The sequence below is a fragment of the Carassius auratus genome, chromosome 25 (assembly GCF_003368295.1).
Source record: "Carassius auratus strain Wakin chromosome 25, ASM336829v1, whole genome shotgun sequence".
Lineage (NCBI taxonomy): Eukaryota > Metazoa > Chordata > Actinopteri > Cypriniformes > Cyprinidae > Carassius > Carassius auratus.
The window spans coordinates 6,583,279-6,603,388 of record NC_039267.1 but is presented as its reverse complement, the minus strand read 5'-3'; positions in this window follow the sequence as shown (position 1 = coordinate 6,603,388).

Below are 20,110 nucleotides of genomic sequence, written 5' to 3'. Positions count from 1 at the left end.
TGTGTGTGTGTGTGACGAGCTTATAAAAAGTGAAGAGTTTAGGAGGAAAGCGCTCCTCACACAAGAGAAGAGCTACATCCGATTCTTCACTGATAAAGACTGACCGAGCCCAAGACACCTTTATGACCCTAGTGTTGTGCGATCATTCATGGGATAAGATAAGAGAGAGTGGGAGGGGCAGACTGAGAGGTGAGGTCTGACCCTCTGCCTCACATGTGTGTGTGTGTGTGTGTGTGTGTGTTTATCAGGTGGTCGCTGGGCATTATGGGGTTAGATGCGGCTCGACTTTTAGGATGTGAGGGCTTACCGGGGTCTAAGTCTGACTAGGGTTTGTCTTTTAGGATCAACTTTCTTCATTCTTAAGTCTTTCTGATAAAGCTTCTTGCATAGATGAAAAACATTTCATGAAAAGCATTATACAACGACAGTTCTGACTCTAAAATCTAATAGGATGAGCCACGTTTGCTAGCCTAAAAAGAAACCTTAGTTCTACTGTAAGTATTTCCCATTTTTATATTTGTGGACCCTGGACCACAAAACAAGCCATAAGTGTACATTTTTCAAAATTGTGATTTATACATCATCTGAAAGAAGCTGAATAAATAAGCTTTCCTTTGATGTTATGGTTTGGTAGGATCGGACAATATTTGGCCGAGATACAACTATTTGAAAATCTGGAATCTGAGGGTGCAAAAAAAATCTAAATACTGAGAAAATCGCCTTTAAAGTTGTACAGATGAAGGTCTTAGCCATGCATATTACTAATCATAAATGAAGTTTTAATATATATACAGTAGGAAATTTACAAAATATCTATAACATGATTTTTACTTAATGTCCTAATGATTTTTGCCATAAAGAAAAATAAATCATTCTGACCCATACAATGTAATTTTAGATATTGCTACAAATACACCCCAGCTACTTAAGACTGGTTTTGTGGTCCAGGGTCACATATTTACTCCAAAAAAGTATATAAAAATCATTGGGGGTGTTCATCCGATCAGAAACAATGGCATAATATACAATATAACAATAATAATATACAATTTCCACTTCAATGGTAATTTCTCTGATTGGGAATTGTGGGTAATGTAGTTATTTACATGGGAATAGTAATTAAAAACTGTTTAGAAATTAAACTGAAATCGCACCAACTTGTGGCTATAAAAGTAAAAACTTATTAGCTAAATATTATTTTATCATATTAATAATTTTCATAAACAAATATTGTTTTATGAAAAAAATCTGACATTTCTGCACTACATATTCATAACTATAATTGTGTTCAGAGGATATATCTATAACAGAATAATCACAATATTGATTATTATTAATAAATGTGATTATTTTGTTAACATATGTAATTTATCTCTGATAACTTTTTTTTTTTTTTATAAGAAAAGTATTTTGACTGTTTTTCACAAGCAATAAGTCACTTGTTACAGTGATACTACCACGGTTCAGTGTTATTTTAGTATTATTTATACTATTATATACTGTATTAGATTTTCAGTTTTCATTTTGTTTTTAATTGAGGTTTTAGTAAATATTTCTATTTCTTTTTATCTTTATTTTGGCTTTTAGTCAACTACTTCAGTTAGCTGCCTAGGCAACATTTCTTATAATTGGTTAAGCTTAATATAAAATTTATATTTTTCAATTCCAATTTCAAAAGTTTCAAAATCTATGCAGAAGTACATTACATAATTATCAGTTTTCTTCGCCAACAACTCCAGTGAACCAAAAAAGTAGATCCAAAAGTCATAGTCACAGACTGTATCTAGAGCAGGCAGAAGTGTGTGTGTGTGTATGTGTGTGTGTGTGTGTGTGATGCTGTAATGGCTGTGGATGGTGTTCTGATGTGGAGGTCCTGGTACGGATCTCTAGAGACTGCATTCCATCAGTCACAGGACAGATTTTCTCCATCACCTTTCTCTCTCTCTCTCTCTCTCTCTTTCTCTCTCTATTGCTCACACACACTGAAACACACTCTTGTTCTTTGTTGTGCAATATCTCTCCACTATCCTGGCAATGTCATCATTCATTCCTCTGCACTTCCTCAAGGTCTGTACAGTAATGAGGGTGAGATACACGCTTTCCTGGACTCTCTGTGTGGGAGTGTGTGTTCAAGTCATGACTTTTCACCAATGACATACATACATTTATATGAAACCAATCCAAATCCTAAATAGTGTGAATTCCAATCTTATATTTAGAATATCCGCCCCCATATTTATTTTATTTAGTGCTTAATTGAAATGTCTTCTTGGGATGTTTCAGCTGTTTAGCAAGAAAAACAGTGATGTAATGCATAGTGGAGATATTTGGTTGAAATCTTGCAATGTTAAGCTCAGGCTCAGACGATCTAAACCCATCAGACCATAAACAGAGTGAGCCAAAAGAGAGAAATCACTATTAAAAAATGTGAACAAATAAATTAACAAATGAAGTCACATTATAATTTTGAAGAACTGTAACACATTAAGGCATAATTAAAAAGCAACTGTTGCAATTATGAGATCAACCTAAAAAAAAAAAAAAATTATATATATAAAAATTCAATAGTCTTGCATCCATATGGTTCACTTTGAGAGCCAAACAGAGCTCAGATCTCTTTCAGTGACTAAACAGAGCGAAAAAAAAATAATAAAAAAATAAAAATAAAAAAATAATCTTGATTTAACTGGGCGGACCAACAACAATAATAATTTATATCATTATTATTAACTTAAAATTATTGTAATAAATTCATCAATACTTTTAGAACTATTATACTTTTACTGCTATGATTAGCTTAATATTATTAACTCATGAACAGAAATATATTATTGCAATACAACTGCAAAGTAAAATAAAAATTTAATTGCAGTCAAATTTTAATACGTCTTAAATCCTTTCATAATAATAACACTTATTATCATTATTGATAATAATTAATTATTAACTACATTGTATTTTATTAAATTAAAAATATCAATTTATTATTGTTACATTAACATTAACTGCAGTGTAAAAAAATCATATTTTCATAATATATTTGATAATAATTAAATTAATTACATACACTGGTTAAATATAATACAGTCTTATTTTTAATAATAATAATATTCTTTTTAACCATATTCATTTCTTAATGTTATCAATTAACTCACACTCACAACAGCACTGTAAAATAAACATGAATATTTACTAATAAATAGATTAATATTATATCAACACATTTAATCATAATACATTTATAATTTACATTTTTATTGGCCGTGTTAATTTATTAATATTACTAATTAATTAATATTAACTCATGACTACACTCACAACAGCACTGTCAAATAAACGTTTACAAATAAATATATTAATAATATATTTCTGTGTTTAGTTTGTAAGTATTTGTAAATACTTTTCATTATAAACATATTAAAACGTCTTTCCAGGGATATGTTAGAAATGATGTGAATTTTAAAGGGAAGCATAAAATAAATGCACGTTAAAACTAACACCATATGCAGAGATGAAAGATCATATTATTGTGTTTTATCATGTTTATGTGTTGCATCTTCTTTTCTTTTTTTTTTTCTTTTGCAACCCACCAGTTGAGAACCACTGCTTCAAAGAGCCAAGAAACTAAAATGCTGCCCAAACCTTTAACGCAACCTCTTAAACTTCACCTCAGGACTAACTTTGACCTCTCCCTGTTAATCCAAATTATGTTATAAACCTAGCTCCACTACACTGAGGTTCTCTCCTAGCTTTTACAGCCACTAAAACTGAGTGACATAAGAAAGCAAACACGAGCGGCAGGAGGCCTGTTCTCGCAGCTGCAGCCCTAGAGGCCAGGAGGTTATCTCTGGAGAAACAGAGGACAGGTTGTTCAGAGAAGCCTTCTACTGTCCACACGTGTGAGACATCTTCAGCACGCCACAAGAACGCACTCCTGGATGGGAAAGTGGGCAATGACGGGACCAGCTTTGATTTAAACCCCTCTTAAAATATCCTCTTTTGGAAGGTGAGAAGTCTCGGCACGGGTGGCTGGTGTTTCTCAATGTTTGGAATGAACAAGTCATTGAAGAGGAATCCTCAAACTAGCAGTTTTATCTGGGCAGTTCCAGAGCAACTTCAGATGGAGCTCAAAACCGTTGTTGCTTGTTGTGCTTCTCTTATGACAAAGAACTTATGACTTGATAAAGTGCATGAAAAAAAGGAGCTCTGTATAGTGTGATCCATAAATGAATGCACAGAAAAACATGAATCAGTCATCTTCATCTAATGCGATGCTTCCCCATCTTTTTTTTATGTCTTTTGTTCCTCAACAGCCCACCAGTAAGTCTCCTTTTATTGACACTAAACCATCAATGACATACAGTATCACCATCATCATCATCACCATCATCAATTTATGTGGCCATAATTAATGATTAACTTAAAAATGGTTGTTGTTGTTCATAATAAAAATATTATTCATATGAATAATAATTTGAAAATACATTTATGTATATAATTTTTTATATATGTATATGTATATTTATATGAAAATGATATTTAGTTATTAAATAGCTATGAATTTATATTTTAATCATTCAAAAATAATTGTAATAGTAATAATAATAATAATAATAAAAAGAATAATAAGTGTTATATTTTTCAAATTATGTACATTTAATATTTATATATGTGTATGAAATTATATATATATGAAATAAATGATCACATTTTTTATGAAAACTTAATATGAACATATAGTTATAATATAAATTAATATATAATATTTTAATTTGTACAAAAATATTTCCTATTAAGATAACGTATGAAAATAGATAAATATTTAAAAAATGAGAAAATATTTAAAAAATGTTTATAATCATATATATTTATATTTAAATGTTTATAAAAATCTAATATTAATCATACACTATTTTTTTATATATATTTTCATGTTTGTTGAATATTAAATTCATTGTAAACATTAAAATATAAAACTAATGTTTATGCTTATTAAATATGAATGCATAGTTATTATATATACATTAGGATTTACGTATCTCATTTAACATTATATATTACATTTATAAATATTACAAACTTGGAAGTAGATCTCCTGATTATTATTATTGTTGCTGTAATGCTGTTGTTGTCATTGTTAATATTAATACCACCTGAGCTTGTCTGTATAATCATGAGCTTTGACATTGCAGGTTCAGATTTTCTCTGAGAAAGATCAGATAGCAACTGTATTTATAAATGATAACCGTACAAGTAAAGTCATTTGCAATTTGAATTGTGGAATTTATTATCATTCAAGCTCCACAAGTATGAAACATTGCATAATTACATACTATAACACCCATAATTTGTTAATGTGACACATAATATGTTGTTGCCTCTCCTTAAAAAGAAACAGACTCAGTGCTATTGTTTTATAGATTTAAAGTATTATATTTCTTTCCAAGTCCTGGTCATAATGTAACTGTGGCTGGATTTCATTTGAGTTAAAAATATAAAAGTATCTTCTAAACTAGAAGAAGTGAGGGAAGTGATATGTGTTTTAAGACAGCAGAGGTAATGAGTAAGCGGTCTGCATGCTTCAAGCGTCTCAGAAATACCTCTGGGAGCTCAGTGCCCAAAGCAAATAAAGGATAGAGTTCCTGCAGCACTCCCAGTAGCAGCTAAAGTTCATTATGATCTCCACTCGTTTGTCATGGCTAATTTGGGGAAAGGAACAATACTTCATTTAGCAGAGTAAACAGTCGCCTTATCGAGATGTTGAAACTCGGAAGAGGCATTTCCACAAAGCGATAGCATCTTGCGCAAATATGATGATTTGCACTGAAAAAAGAAGCGTAGTTCACAAGGCCATAGGATGAATATCACTGCAGCTGTTATTGACAGAGCGTTTGTTTGTGCTGCACGGAGATATTTCTGCCCACACTTTCAGCCATCAATCATATGACTACTAAACATTTCCTTTGTTTAAAGTTGCATGTAAAAATTGTCAAATTTGGATTGTAGTTCAAATGCTCTTCTGGTTAATAGGTTTTATTCATTAAACTGTTTACCGTTCTGGTGTCTGTTGCATATAAGCTGAACAAATAAAAACATTTTGGGAATGAATAATTAGGCTGAATGATAATATGTATTTATATTAAATAACCTTTAAAATAAATAAATCCATCTATCTATATAATATTTAGATAAAATAAATATACAGTACATAACATGTATTTAAATATGTACAATTAAATAAAATACAAATTAAGAAATTATGAACATTAAAAATGTATAATATAATTTAAATCAAATATACTGTATATAAACACCATGCAAGAAAATGGTAAGAAAATTCAAGTAAAACAAAGATTTATTATAAATATTAAATATACGGTATATTTAGAATAATTATGTTTTCTGAATAATTAGGAATTGAAATACATAAAATTGTGTATCTAAATAAATAATATAAATGTATGCATTTATATTTCATAAGAAATTTAAAATAAAATTAAAAATAAAAGTTTTAATTATTAGATTATGTCACATGAACATATACCAGTATACATCTTTGAAGAAACTCACAAACCTCCCAGAATAGCACAAATCCTTTGCTTCTGAGGAAGTGCTTGGCAGAGCTGAAGATCAGCAGACTGTCTATCTGTCTAGCGGTGAAAGCATATATTTGGCTTGGCAAAACATGGCAAAAACATATTTTTCTTGGCAAAAACGAACAGATAATAAGAAGCCTTTTCCAACAGGACAATAAGTTATCCAAACGAACATGGGGACAATATAACCTTTGACCATTTCACATCAGACATGCCAAAGATATATAACTTAATGGAGGAAAATAAAATGATATCTTTACATATTTTACAGGAGCTGGAGTCCAGTGTGTGTAATGAAATGGAGAAGAGCGCCCTCTGCTGTCCGTCTCTATGAAGATGAGCTGAGAAAGGTGTATTTTATCTTGCTGTGAACCGTCTCTATGGAATGTGAGCAGGGTTCAGATTGATGATGTCAGCTGCCAGACCTCAGCTTGCTTTAATGCATCACAGTCTGGTATTAACACAACACACTATCCTGTGAATGGATCCAACCAGCCAAAACCAACATTTTGCTGTGAGTTACCCTTCATATTATACTATTAAGATTTGATTCTATTTCTGAAACTTATGGTGGTATTAAGTTGGCCTTATGTTTTTCATTTTAAAGTGGTTGATTAACAGACAAACTGAGTTTAGAGTCTACAAACGAGGTCTGTTTGTTCAGCTCATAGTGAAAGTCAATGAGGAATCAGATATCATTCATCAAGCCCGTTAAAACAAACACACACTATCACATACCCCACCGAACACATGTCTTGTGCCCTGGTGACCAGAGAGCAAACCTGAAAGGTCAAAAGGTCATCTGTTGAGCTATTTATCTGATTTATGGGCTGTCCGAGGAAGCCTTATGGTGAAAGATGAACTCCAAACAGGAACGAGTGTCACAACAAACTGAAGTGTTAATGGCTAGATTTAGTGATGGTGACGGGAGGAGCGTTTATTTAGTCATTTTGCTCGAAGCCTGCATGCTGCTATAATTTACTTTGTGTTCATGTGACCAAAAATGTAAATGTGGTTGTTCCAAAATCATATGTTGTTATTTTTATGAATTACTTACATTTGTTATATAATTTAGAATACTAGATCGTCAAGTTTAAAAATATAAAATAAATTAATAAATAACAACAACAACAAGAATAATACTACAGATTTGGAACCAGCTGAAATTCACAGACCTTTCATCCAGGGGTTTTCATCCTGGGTTCCCGGGCAGAGTTATTATTGTTACTTAAAAATAATAATAATAAGAAGAAGAATAAGAATAAGAATAAGAATAAGAAGAAGAAGAAGAAGAAGAAGAATGAATGAATTAAATGAACAATTAAATAGAAAATAATAAATAAGTAAATAAATAAAAGATTGAATTAATTAATTAAAACAACATAAAAAATATTTACTCCAGCTAGTTGTCAAAGCAACATTTTCTTTTGAACCTTTCATCATTTTCATTTATTAACTAAAATGATAGAAATAAAAACTAATAATAATAATAATAATAATAATAATAAACTACTAAAAATAAACTAAAACTAATTTAAATGAAAACATAAAATGTACCAATACATTCTAATTTAAAATATTAACAAAAACTATAATAGTATATCAGTAATATTAAAATAATACTGATTAAGTATTCAAATATCTATTAAATGTGTTTGACACAATTTAACATCATATTTTAGAGCACTATTTATTTAGGAAAAATAGATTTACAAATCAATCTAAACTGTTATTGAATAAATATTCATCTTCATTGAACTACACTTAATGAGCAGAAAAAATATACACTCATAAAATATAGTAATTATATTTATTTATACAACAATCATTTGTTTGGAATAATTATTTTGAAATCATTTTGATCAATTACATTTAATGTGTCCCTAGCGCAGTATAAATGAGTCTGCACAGACTTATAATGCAAAATACCTTGTTTAACCACATGGTGGCAGTATTACTCTTCATGTGAGCGCTAAAGAAAATCCGCTGCTGCAGTCCTCAGTCATAAAGAAAGCAGCGAGAGAGTGAATGTAGATCAAATATGCATGATGTGTATGGGGTTTGTGTGTCAGTTAGCATGCAGTTCAACAAATAGGTGAATTATTCAGGTGAAAAAAAGTCTTAAATTAAACATTGACTGGAAGACAATGGCTTGTCCTGAATAAAGCAGATCACAACCTAAAATAACAACAAAACACTGAAAACAAAGAAAAAAAAAAAAATAGGAAAAACAAGGATGGATTCTTTTGGCATCATCATGCTTTAAATCAATTTAAATATTCCCAATGCAAATACGCACATGCAGGAATAACCTTTGAAACCCGGCTTCAGTCAAGCCAAGCCAGATCCTTGTTTAAATAAAGCGGGCCCCAAGGATACTCCAAACTGGATTACATGTCAGATAACCTTTGTCTTTGTGAAAAGAGAGAAATCAGTATCCACAGTGGCAAAATCCATGCCCGGCACGTTAGCAAGTCAAATGAGCCCGTGGTGCATATGCTAATGACACTTCTGATTTGCTCATGTCCTGCTCGGTGTATGTAAATGCTCTTGGTTGATAGAGAAATGTGCCATGTACATCTGGGTGGAACGAGCAGTGTTGTGTTAGCACTGCCCTAAGGCGCTGGACGGTCTCCCAGTTCAGTGCTTGTAAACAGATTACAGTCACTCTGTTTTCCACTAATGTCTTCATTATTACACAAAGACAATTTGGATGATTTCAGTGAAGCAGATGTGCTTTATTTGACTGCTGTTCCTTTTGTTGCTCGCAATTAACGTCATTAACGCTGTCATCAACACCCTCTTCGCTTATGATGATGTATTCTGCATCTGATTTTTTATTTATTTTTTTGCTAGTGTGAAACAACCATAAAATCAAGTGTTTTTAAAAGGATATGGCATTTACCTCACCGTATTAAAAATGAAGGCCAACAGACAATTGTCTTATGATTTAGATTTCTCTAACACTAAGAGAGATCTTGCTTGCCTTTAAAAAAAAAAAAAAAAGATGATAATTTAAATAGAAATATTTTTAAAAAATGTGTGATCATAAACACTTAAATAATAAATTATATTTCATTTATATACAATATACCGTATACGCACACACACACAACTGTTCAAGTTCGGGGTTCAAGGTATTTTTTGAATGTTTTTTGAAATAAATACACCAAGGCTGCATTTATTCAATATACAATAATTGTGTGACTTTAGAAAAGTAAACATACTGGTTAAGAAATAAAAGTAAAACATTTTACAGAGTTTGGCAACCCTTCTTTGTTTATATGGAAAATACTATAGACCAGATGGAAATTACCTTTGACTAAAATTTTTTTAAATGTATTTGATATTTGCAATATTATTATTACGATTATGTTTATTATATTTGTCATTTCATTCTGTGTATATATATATATATATATATATATATATATATATATATATATATATTATTTATATTTAACTATTTTTTATTTTTTATTTTTTTATTTCTTAAATTTATTGGAATTTATTTTTAATTTCTGTCTAGTTCTATTATGTCTTGTCCTGTATTGTGTGATGGTTAAGTAAAAAAATACAGTAAAACTATTATTCATATTAATATTGTGAAGTATTATTTCAATTTAAAATTCAATTTAAAATTCAATTTAAAATTCAATTTAAAACTCTGTCTTAGCTTTTGAGAAGCACTTGTCAGAGTATTAAAACGACTGCTACTCCCTTCACTCCCAATTATGGGATATCAAGCCACAAACGACTTTCACGTAAACGGTCCTTTAGTCAAAAAGACATCCAGGAAATTCTCACCTCAAAACTGCATTTTGAACACAGCGTTATTAAATTTAAGGACGCTGACACCCAAGGGAAACTTTGAAAAATTTCTCAGCACTATATTGGTCAACCAGTTCACCAGGATTCTAGGACTATTATTGATGCAAGAGGCTCTCGGGGGGTCTTGAACGAGTCCTGAGGGCGCCATGTGATTAATACATCAAACACTACAAGAAAACACATGGAGCTTTTCATTTAGAGACAACTCTAGGGCATTGTTAGCCTCTTGTTTGTATAATTGTCCAATCCCAGTCTGTCCATAAGAAAAGAGCAGCGGAGAGTCGAGGAGGAGAAGAAGAGCAATGAGAGATTGTGACGGACGACACGACAAGGAGGCAGGAGGGAGGTTCTGCGGTGGGTCTCTTTTGAGGTAGAATATTAATTAAATGTATTAAACAAACATGGAAAAGGAACGAGGAGGCTGCACGCCATCTGCTGTCTGTGGTAGAAGTTGGGGCAGGGGATGTGGGGGGGGGGTCTCTCTGAGGAGGAGATGTGCCTGCCGCTACTGTAGTTTAGCTTCAGTGGCACACACAGACAGATGGGCTCCCGTGTCTCCAGGGAAAGGCCTACAGACCCTCTCCGCCTCAAGCCCTTTTTCTGTGCAGAAAAGACGCAAGGAAAGATGTGCACATGGGTTGAAAAGAGAGATGGAAAAGACTTCAGCCTATGTTCAGGCAACACTTACAGCTGCCCCAGCTGTGGATGGGAGTAACGCATGTGTGTGTCTAGTATATCCTCAGAATTTAAACAATACTTGAACCCATTAACTTCACCTCCCTGGGGAGTTACTGAAGCAGAGCAAATAAAAGCCTGGAAACCAGGAGCTGCAACGTTGGGATCTAAGCACAATAACAAAAACAAAAAAAACTGTACCGTATTTTTAAGTCGCACTTTTTTTCATAGTTTAGTTGGTCCTGGAACTTATAGTCAGGTGCGACTTATTTATCAAAATTAATTTGACATGAACCGAGAGAAATGAACTAAGAGAGTGAACCAAGAGAAAACATTACCGTCTCCAGCCGCGAGAGGGCGGTAGACGGTAATGTTTTATGTTGGTTCTTGGTTCCAAATAAATGCGACTTATAGTCCAGTGCGACTTATATATGTTTTTTTCCTCATCATGACATATTTTTGGACTGATGCGACTTATACTCAGGTGTGACTTATAGTCCGAAAAATACGGTAATTGATTCAACGTGACTAATAAACACACGATTATGACAATATATAGAGTTTATGGGAGTTATCATTTTCATTCAAATAAAGTATATTTATAAGGCAATGCCTTTATCATGGCTTAGAATACTCTGAAACATGTTGCGTGCCTTATTCTGCGTAAGAAGCCACATCATCTTACAAAAGGATTTATTTCAAACACTCGACTGACGTTATGAAGTGAGTTCCGAGTAAGAATATGCTATTAAATGTGGTATTTTTACATGCTTTCAGGTGGAGTAGCATTTATTACACAGAGCTGTAGTTCACTGAGAAGCTACGCAAACAGCTGTCGTTATCACAAACGATTTTTGCGTTACATGCGATTTTTTGCGTAACTCGCGATGACAATGTACTGCTGATTACAGAACCGGCTTTACTAACAAAATGCACATGACAATCGCATTTGATTAATCGTGCAGCCCTATTTGCGTCTATCTGGAATTGTTTCGGCTTCTCCTTCTAAATTACGAATATATACTATTGATAGCAGCTGATATAGATAGCAAACTCCTCTCACGCAGATGCAGAACGCAAGTGTTAGTTTGCAGATGTCTGTAGTCTGCGTGGTGTGTTCAAGTGCAGCCTTTTTGTCCAGATGCTGTCAACGCAAGCTGACTACACTGTCGGCTTTTGTCATGTTCCTGTAGCTCAATTGGTAGAACATTGCATTATCAAGCGCAAGGTTGGGGGTCCGATTCCCCGGGAACACATGATATGTAAAAATTGATAGCCTGAATGCACTGTGAGTCGCTTTGGATAAAAGCATCTGCTAAATGCATACATTTTGTCGCCGCTAGTTCTTTGAAGTCGCCTTGTTGTGTCCCAGCCTTTATGTTCTGTTATAAATTTCCATTGCACAATTGCAAGCAACACACTGTGGCGTTCCTGAATAAATCAGTGTTTTTGAACAAATCGGTTGAGTAAATGATACAATGACTCACTCGTAAGGACAGATAATTGGAGAGTTCCTGAAAGAATCAGAATTGGCATGCGTAAAGACAATGAACTGGCTTTTTGAAAACATCAGTTGATCAATTTCTCACTCATAAGTCATTTACAGTGAAAGAGTACTGAAAATCCCTGTCACTTTAGCCTAATACACAGACTGACAGCGTGTCTGAAACACACAAACACAGCAGTATCAAATTTGAGGACAGAAAATACAGTATTTTAAAAAAGCACATTATTTTACAAAAAGTTTGTTAGGCTCTTCACACATCCACTAACCAGCTAAGAAAAGTGAAGTTAGTTTTGAGAAAAGGTGTTTTTTGCAGATGCCACTTTGAGATAACACACTGACATTCAGACCATTTTAAGTGTTGCTTTGGTCTCCAAAAGTGTCCAAATATTTTTTGGGGCCACTTTACATTAAGGTGACAGTGTAGCAACAAAACTGATGTGCAATTTCCAATTCAACTTGAATTGAATCACTCTGCGAAGCTCCAAAGCCAGCTTATCCTCCCGGCCTCTGCCAGTCATCGAAGACATTTATTATACACTTATTCATTAGCACTGACACCTGATGCCAATCTTTTGTTGAGTCTTTTAAAAAATAGGTGACTGCGAGATGAATCGCGAGTCTTCAACAGGAAACCTGTGATCTATGTTCACTTTCACTGAAAGGTAATTATGCTTCATGTCAGATATAATTTCCTAGGCCTAATTTTCAACCCACAGATGGATCTAATGGGTCCTCATTTGATGTCCTTGTTCATCTTCTTGCAGTCTGAATTAGTGTTGTCAAGGGACCGAGGTTGAGGTTTCTTCCTACTAAATTGGAGAAGGTTAAAACCGGTATCTACAGTCAGACTTTTTACTCTTATTTCAACAGCATGTGCTAATTTAAGAGTTTTTACATTAAGGATTGACTTTGTGATGGGCTTCATCCTTGCCAGTAAAAATGTCAGCGGTAAAAGCGTAGCGTACATTAGATTAAGTCTTAAAATCAAAAATGAGATCTTCGTTGAAAAGTACGCTAGCGAAAGCTGAACTCAGAACCCAAAACAATTGGCATGTAATTGCTTATCAGACATGGGAATTCAGCAAACTCAATTTCCCCCCTCAGCCAATCTTCCTCATGTGCTCTAATTCACTGTCTTGTAGCTTTTCATGTCACTGCGAGCAGGGAACGCCAGAGCCATGTCAAAATGACACTGAGACGTCGTTAGTTTCATTTAAAATTACACCGAACAAAAGCGAGCATTTAGCTGGGTTATCACCTTCCCGTGTCACTTCACATAATGCCAAACGTCATTCAAATCACTGCAATTTCTGCTCAGCCATTCATACGCACATCCAGCACAGCTAATGTTAGCATTGTGTACATTACTGAGATTCACAAATACACACACAACCGCTGACTCCTATTACTGCAATCCACATCCCAGCCCTAATGGCATGTGAGGAAAATAAGCGTGACACACAGAAACATATAATGATACGTAGATGAGATGGAGACCACATCTTGATAGACAGGACGTGGAATGGACAGGAAAATGAAGTCCCTTTCGCTAAAGTCAACACGCTTCTTCCTCCCTGATTGCCATAGGAGAACAAATTGGCAGATGTGAGAAAACATTAGATGTCTTGGCTCACAGAGCGCTTTGACCTCAAAAAAACAAGTTCATATCCATAGAAGCGGAGGATCTGAGCCCAATTCCATCCCCCTCATTATCACAAGCAGAGAAGTCCACATTTGCATCCTGCTAATGGTTGGATTCGGACCTTTGAACTAACAAGTTTCAAAAAAATTCAATCATTTTTTATTTTTTTATTTTTTATGATTACAGTTTTTGCAAGAATGTATTAAGATTGCAAACAGTTTGATTGATTTGCCATCATACACACATCTAGACAAAAACAGGTTGTGACCTGGAAAAATATTTCAATTTGATCTGATTGTTTATAAATGTATTACACTGCAGAAACTAGAACAAAAACTCAGAGCTCAACTTTTCTGAAATATGTAATAAATAGTATTAGGCCAAAAAGAAGTAGGCCTATTTACAGTATCATTCAAAGGTTTAAAAACACATTTAATTTTTTTTTTATTCAACCGGAATGCATTAGGTTTATCAAAAATGTAAGTTATAAATAAATACCTAAAATCTGTCCATTAAACTGATGACATTATATTTATTTTACAAATGACCATTATTTACCAATGAAGTCTATTTCGAGACTCATATGAGCCTTTTCGTTTTTTTGTAAATTGACTCTTATGATGTGGTTCGATCATTCACTGTATCAAAAACATACAGCGTGACCAATGAAGTCCGATTCTCGAGCGAATGACTCTTAGAAGCCGATTCTTTTTAGTGAATCGATTGCATACAGTGTAGGGGGGCACACATAACTTTGTTTATGCAAAATAAATAGAATAAGCTTTTTTTGGCTGGCCAACTCAAAATCAAGCCTGAGGTTCATCACAGATAGTGATACCAACAACCTGAGAGTCTGCAGCCTATTTTACAGGAAATAAAACGTGTTTCAGAATCATCTATTTTGGTCATTCCCAGACAAATAAATAAATGATAGTCCTACCTGTCTGAAGTTCATTCTGCTTCTGCCTGAGCTCTTTAAGTACTCTTTTTGTTTTTGTTTTCTAAGCAGGTGAATTGGTTTCAGCAACTACTGAGGCAGAAAGGTAATCCCGTATAGTCGGTAATTTACAATAATTCAGGACGAATGCACATTTCACTATGCCTATGGATAACAAACACTTCTTTCAAGTGCTGAATAATTCATAATCCTTATTTGCTGGCGGCGGTGAAGGAGTAACAGTGTCAGGGCTGCTGGGGACACCATGGTAAACGGTCAGGCCTATCGGCTCACCGGTGTTCAGTGTAAATCAACACCGCAGAGGAAACGAGGTGGTAATGAGGGCCATTTCTCCTTCCAAATAGGAGCAAAGGACTTATTAGGCCTAATTTTCAAGGACATACAGAAAACACGGCAGGGTGTCACTCCGCTGAGGTGAGATCTCAGGTTCAATGGGAAACTGTCTGTTTGGTTAGGGGTGGAGGGGCTCACTTGAGACATGATATTAGCTGGATAAGGAAAACGGTTTAATGAAGGGCAGAGGTCAATGAAATCTGCCAACCTCCATTACCCCAATTACTGACACATCCTCTGTGGCCGCTCCTGGCTGAGGACGCTTATTAAGCCACTATTTGTCAGAGATTAGATGAAGTAGCTGTCAGTCACGAGAGCGGACATCCTTTTGGCTTCAGAAAGAACCCCCTGACGATAAAAGACGAAGCACTGACAGCCCCTTTGATATGACTGCAGATGATGGTATAATTGGAGCGCCACAGAGATACTTGAGGACTGAGTGACAACAATTACTAAAGCTCAGAGCGTATGGAGGGATTCCGTGGTTGAGCTAAATGGAGAAAAGTAGCTCAAATAAATAAATAATCAGAGCTGAAAGATAAATATGTCCCTCCTTTAATTGTGACAAATAACCCACTAATGGTACATTAATTGGTTCTAACTCCACACTTCTTTAACCCTCTTCATGGCTTTTCACACCACACTAAACCCGTGGCTTTTAACCCTAATGTAATATTTCACACTTCTGCTTTTGAAAAGCCAGTTAGCACCCCTGGATTACAAATCTATATTCTAGTGTAGGGTTAACAACACTAGCTGGCTAACAACTTAATTAAATGTGCAATGCTAGAACGGCACAGAGAGTTATTGACCAATTAGAAACTAAACAGTGATTTCATTAAGTAAATTTATAAATATGCAAATGATAATGCTAACCCAGTGTTAACAAATGTATGGTGTGCAGATAGATAGATAGATAGATCCAGTCATTTAATAAGGGAGACCGTTTGAGACGAAACCCAATGAAACACTTGCGCTACACACTGAAAACTTGCGATACACATTGAAAACTTGCGATACACATTGAAAACTTGCGATACACATTGAAACACTTGGGCATACATATGAAAATACATACATGAAAGATTGAATGAAAAGTGTTTTAATGTGTATCGCAAGTTTTCACTGCGTATCACAAGTTTTCAATGTGTATTGCAAGTGTTTCAGGGTTCTCAAACAGCCACCCATAATTTAAATTCAGACTCTTGCTATGTTCCTCATTCTTCTTCAGTGCGGCACGAGACAAACAACATCAGCATCGGCCCGGCCTCCTCATTCTCCACCTGGAACCAGATGCCCCTTTGGCACTTCTCTCAAGCCCCCAGTGCCCAACGAGTGCCAGCACGTGAAATCTCAGGTGACAGTCACCTGGAAGCCTCTCAGCCTCGTGACAGCTGTAGGGCCTTGATTGCCTGCCTCACCCATGTCGGCCCTGAGCCGCCCACCGGCTCTCTCACATCAATCGGCTGTCAATTCCTCTCAGCCTTAACCAGAAGGCACTCAAGCAGCGAGAGCGAGAGGCGGGAAGGGGCACACGGGGGGAAAGGCTGGGGGAGGGGGCGAGCAGGAGAGAAAGTAGGAGAAACGACGGCGGGGAGGGGCGGCGGTCGCTTGCCAATGGTTCAAATTAATTGCTACATAAGGAAAAATGGGGAGATAATTATTTGTGCTTTCCTGTCAGAGCTGGAGGGGAGATGACCTCATTAACTTGCAGCTTGTACACAATTCAATTACCGAGATATGGAAAATGCATTTTTGATTACTTTGGTGGCTGGCGCTCCATTCATCTCCATTTCTGTCCTCTATGGGTACCATGAGGAAGTGTGTGCGTGTGTGTGACTGAGACAGAGGGGTTGCGCGCTCACTGACACTCGTGTCTGAAGCACTTTGCATGGGTATATGTTGGGATGCCTTAAGTGGCCTTGCTAGATTATGGTGCTTGCCCTAATTACATTCATCACTCATTGTAAAGGAGAGGGATAAATGTGGCTTCATGCTTAAACCTGCAGGTCCTCTTTGTGCTTTTGCATTCCATGTGTGAGCAGATGGGTCATTGTTACACATTTTCATGTCCCCATGTTGTATTAATATATTGAATAAAAAATGAAAAGTACAATAAAAAAAAAAAATCACATTTAGCTTAATTGTGGTTACTGTTTTTGAATTTTAAATAATTTGATTCTGGTTTGAGTGGACCTTGCTTATATAAACCTGATGAAATCATTAAAAACTGCTATTTACTAAGAAATATTCAAGGTGCATATAAATAATATTAATTAATAATAATAAATATTAAACATAAACGTTTAAGTATTAAGTATATATACATTTAAGTATATATATATATATATATATATATATATATATATATATATATATATATATATATATATAATTAAATCCCAATGTTAAATCTAAGTCAATTTTACTTAAAATATTTTATGTTTAATATTTATTATTATTAAAATATTATATATATATATATATATATATATATATATATATATATATATATATATATATATATATATATATATATATAAAATTGCAGATTGCAGATCTTTTTTCATTAGCATTATATAAAATAAACTTTTTTATTGTTATTACAATAAATATTTTAAAATAAAAATATTAATTTCAAAATATTTGTTATTTCATTTATGTTAGCAATTTGTAAAATGCCGTTAAGAAAAAAAGAATTCGTTATGATGTAATTCTCAAAAAAAAAAGCATAAAAATCTGTACTTATCTGTAAGTATTGATATGAATTCGTGACAGTGGTTTTAAGAACTATTAAAAATATTTTCTAGTCCCTTTAACTAACCAAAAAATGTCTAAATAAATAAATGCATCCTTTATGATGCTATTCTAACTGAAGTTACATCATTTTTTTGAAACAATGGCATAAACTTCAGGTCCATTACAAAACATACAGTAACCATTATGTAACGAAAAAGCAAATATTGACGGTCATTTCAATGTATTCAAACACAAGCATATTTATAATTTAAACTTACGGATTTCAAAAGGTACAGTACGGCATAACAGGACTGACCCAGACCAGGTGGATAAAACACCAAAATATACAAAAGACACATCTGTACTTCATAAATATCAGAAAATACATGAGGAACATAGATGGATGGCAAGGACTCACTTCAGACATCCAGCCAATAAAACAAAGCTGCACTTCTGGTCTATAAACAAAAGACTAGTGCGGTGGCACAGTTATAATGCTGAATAACAGCTTACTGCAGAGACACACATCTGTGCATACAATTTGCTTGACTGCATCGCTCACGTGTTTGCCTATGGGCTAAAACCCAGTTCTGCTGTATGAATCTGGTCATTTTCCATTGTTTTATATAAAGTTTCATGAATCTTTTTGTTTCCTAATTGCTTTATTATTTAATCTTGCTTTAAAAAGGCAGGTTCCATACATTGTGACAACTTACCCCATATAGTAGAACTAGAGGGGCATGTAGTCACAATAGGTATACTGTAGTTTTTCATGCAACAGCTAGCTCACATCTCTCTTATAATACAGAAACTTAAATGTACATACAAACTCAATTGCTTTTGTTAGAGAAAAGCCATCTTAGCACTGCTACCACTAATTCCTTATAAGTCACCTCAGATAATCAGTCTAACTTGAATAGAAATCTGCAGCCCATTACAATGTTCTTAAATAATACATGGACATTACTGCGTCCTTTTACCACTGTCTTAGCCAGTGGTGCCCATCTATGTATAGAAATGGATAATAACAGAGTTCAGCGGTCTGTGAAAACAACCAGACAGTCAGATTTCAATTACAATACTTATTTGGATATGCATGAAGGAAAACTAGAGACAGTCACATTTTTTTACCTGAACAAAAAAATCTGCCCGCCCCAGCAGAGGCAGATTACACAACACAACCGCCACTGTTATTTTTAGTCCCAATCCCACATTAATAACACTGATGACACATTATGTGCTGCAGACAGGATGGGGTTTACCTGACCTCATATCAGGAGATTAAACTGGATGTCTGTCAGCCAACAATTTACACTAGTGAGCCCAGGAATAGTAACGTAAGAGTCACTCGAGAGTATAATCTACTGTAAAGATTAATCCGTGAGGGATGTCCAGTGTTGGATTGATCTTGTGACCCAAACTTGTGCCAGTCAATCTTGCTTGTGCCGTCAGCTATATCTGGTTGTCAATTCACCTTTTAGTGCTTAATTCGGTTCCATACACACATAGTTCTGTGATTTAAAGGTGTGACAACCACATACAACCTGAATTAATTCAGAAATGCAGTGATAACTGCATTTACAAAGATTCTATGCAGTGTGCACAGAAACAAACTACTAGTTGTTGAATATGTAATTAAATGTATCCAAGTTTTGTTTCTCTTCTTTGAAGCTTGTTTCTGCCAGTGGTCAATTAAAATAAAACAAAATAAAATAACATAAAAAATTTTCTTCTCAGAATTGAGAGATATTAACTAAATTCTGAGAATAAAAGACAAATCGTGAGATCAAAAAATTGAGGTATAAAGCCAGAATTGCAAGATGAAGTAA